At 39.9% G+C, this 3,011-nt stretch overlaps 1 pseudogene across 1 annotated transcript; it reads left to right on the top strand.

Moving 5' to 3' along the window:
- The first annotated feature begins 894 nt into the window (after positions 1–894).
- Positions 895–1,854, top strand: LOC309812507 (calcium load-activated calcium channel-like; annotated as a pseudogene). The gene is made up of 2 exons: positions 895–991; positions 1,240–1,854. The product of its transcript is annotated as a calcium load-activated calcium channel-like (transcript).
- The last annotated feature ends 1,157 nt before the right edge of the window (positions 1,855–3,011 follow it).

The raw sequence follows: 3,011 nt of genomic DNA, 5'->3' as shown, positions 1-3,011 counted from the left end.
AAAAGGTGGAGATAACAGGAAAGCATTTTTGGTAAAGAGACTATCTTGAGTATAACAGGAAAAAAATAAAGCTTGTTATTTTAGCCGTTCCAAATATTTATCTAAATAACCGTTCCAGGTTATTTAGATCGATTATATAAGTATACCTATAGCATTAGTAGAAGGTGATGCAGAGATGTTACAGGGCATGAGACCTTTGAAAAGACTGTATGGGGTTTGGGAATTGGGAAAAATTAGTAATACATTAACAGCCTTCAGAGAAGCCAGAAGAGATTAAGCCATCTTAGTCTGAGGATGGGCAACGGCAAGCTGTGCTTTCCAAAATAGGTAGCTACTTCCCAAAAATGTATTTCAAAATTTGGCTGGGTTTATTTGCAGGGAAACTTATGTTTAGCTCAATTAAACAACGATGTTTCACACGTACAGGGTTTCAAAGAATTTTGGGCGCTCTGGAAACGGAGAAGGGTCCTGACATTAGCCTTCTCATCCGTTATTTAGCAACAATCCCAGCTGTTCTGGGATGCTTATTTCCAGAGCTTCCTGGCACATAATAATAGTAACCTTTCGCCCACACTATGTAACATATTAAGGAAAGACAAATCGTGGGTCTGTGGTTGTTTGGGAGTAGCATGCGCCAGCCTATCAGCACTGTTTACTGACTGGATTTAGGATTTGTACTTGGTTTGGTGGAGCCAGGTAAGTTTGACGGTTAAGTCTGATCACATAAATGTAATATGTCTAATATGACCAGCTCACTACAAGAAACCTGGACCAGGAGCAGTCTTTGGGCTTTCTGTTAATAGGTGCTTTGCACACACGGTAGTGGTGGCTTGAGACCTGGAGACAAAGCATGTCTTATCCAACCTAGCAGTGAGTAGACAAAGAAACCTGGACATGAAATCTTCAGGCACTTTAAATGCATATCCTTTTCCTGATATTGTTGTCCTGTATCCTTTGCTTGTAATAAAACTGTTCCATGAGTATAAACGATGTGAGTCCTGTGAGTCTTTTCAGCAATCAGTATCAAAACTCCTCAGGTAATTAATGAACAGAGCAAGGGGGACAGGAAGGCACAAAGATCATCTCTGAAGGGCAAACATTTATTTTTTCAGCTCTTAGTGAATGTTTATAGCTGCAAAAACCTCACTTGGCAATTGACAGACAAAAACGACTCAGGACTCTGTGATCCTGAAATCTAGGGAAGTCGTTTTTTCTTCTCTTTTCCTGGCTTTTCAAAAGCTTCCCCCACTCCCCCGGGGGATGGGAGTGTAGAGACAGAAGCCTCAGATGAACGCCCGGGTCGTGGACACACTGCTCATCATCTTTGTCTTCTTGTGCCGCCTATTCTCACCAAGGGAGTAACCGTGGTCCTGGTTTACAGGACAGACAAGTACAGGAGACTGAAGGCAGAAGTGGAAAAACAGGGTAAAAAACTGGAAAGAAGAAAGAAACAGTAAGAGTCAGCTGGTAGGAAGGAAGGAAGGAAGGAAGGAAGAAAGAGAAAATGGGCAAAAAGAGAAACTGAAGAATAACAATGGAGATGGTCTGAATGAAATCTGTGTTTGCAACTGGCGTTTGTTTTACTGCCCAAACGGGAATGTTAATTCCATATTTGATGGTAGAATGGTGACAAAGGTCTCCTTTCATCCCCCTTTCCTACATCCAAGGACTATCTCACAGAAGTCTGCTGGAGGATGACAACACAGACTGTTCCTTCATCTTCCTGTGTATTCTCTCTACCATGTAATTGGACGGAACATCCAGAAGATTCTCAGCCTTGCCCCTTTACAAGCTGCCACCAAGCAGGCAGGTGCATTTCTTGGCCCTCCACCTCCTTCTGGTAAATTCTTTTGAGATCAAGAAGAACCCTATAATTCCTGTCATCAGACTGGCAACTGCTTTGTAGCAAGAGCCGTAGGCAGCCTTAACATTGGGGCCATTTTCTAGTTTTGAGTTATTTCTAGACTTTTTGGGTATGATTCGAATGAGAATGGCACCTAAGAAATATGATAGTGCTTTTAATCACAGATTATTTTTTTAAACAAGTGTGTTGACTAGATAAACTCAGGCGATGTTTGAGTTTGTAATGAGAAACATTATGTAATGAGAAACAAACATTATGTAATGAGAAACAAAATCTTGTTTTGCTTATATGAGTATTTCCTGTGGGACCGACTCTCAAGTATATGCTGTGTGCTGTGGAATTCACTCTCCATGAGCGTTTAGAGATCTGGAAGAAAAACTGAGTTTCTGTAACTCTTAATTGGAACTGTTTATTGTATTTTTTTCAAGGCAAATATATGACCTGAGATCAATAAAGAGGCCAAAATTTTAGCTATTTCATCTACAAGAAGACATCTGTTTTGTTTTGATTTATTTCTAGATACACGTTTTTAGTAATCTGAGCTTAAGGGTGAACAATGGCCACAAAGGGGCAATGTTTTAAATCTTATCATACCTGCCTCATATGCTCAGTATATAGAATTGTCCTATTATAAGAATAGGAAAGTAGGAGAAGAAAGGAAAGCAATGACTCATGGGAGCATAAAAAGGAGGGTCCTAAGCAGTTCCCTTCATACCCAAGTACAATCTGTTGGATCTTGGGGAGGCATTCTTAGTCCTCCCTGGAGGCAAGGTCATAGTTATATGTGGTTAATCTCGTGGAGCTTCCTTTTAGTCACAATGGCCTTCAGTTCCTGCCATGCTCCTTTGTAAAGGATAAGAGGAGGCTTATACCGCGATCTTCCCCTCCTAATCCATGGAACTGGAAATCCTGTATGGAGTCACAATGCTAGTAATAAATATACACATTTATCAGTTAAAAAAAAAAAGACTCAGACATGAAATTATCCTTCAAGAATTCAGATGCTCATTAATAACTCATTACTAACTACTCAGAAAGAGTAAAATGTAACCAAGCTAATAGAGGAGAAAAGGCAAAATAATACAAGTGATTCAATACAAAAGAAATCAAGAAAGGAAAGAAAAAGGAGTACAGGATAAGTGAAATA

This window comes from Mesoplodon mirus (assembly GCF_964341445.2).
Source record: "Mesoplodon mirus genome assembly, chromosome: 11".
Classification (NCBI taxonomy): Eukaryota; Metazoa; Chordata; class Mammalia; order Artiodactyla; family Ziphiidae; genus Mesoplodon; species Mesoplodon mirus.
Note: the sequence above shows the minus strand (reverse complement) of the source record. Positions and strands in the feature narration are given on the sequence as shown.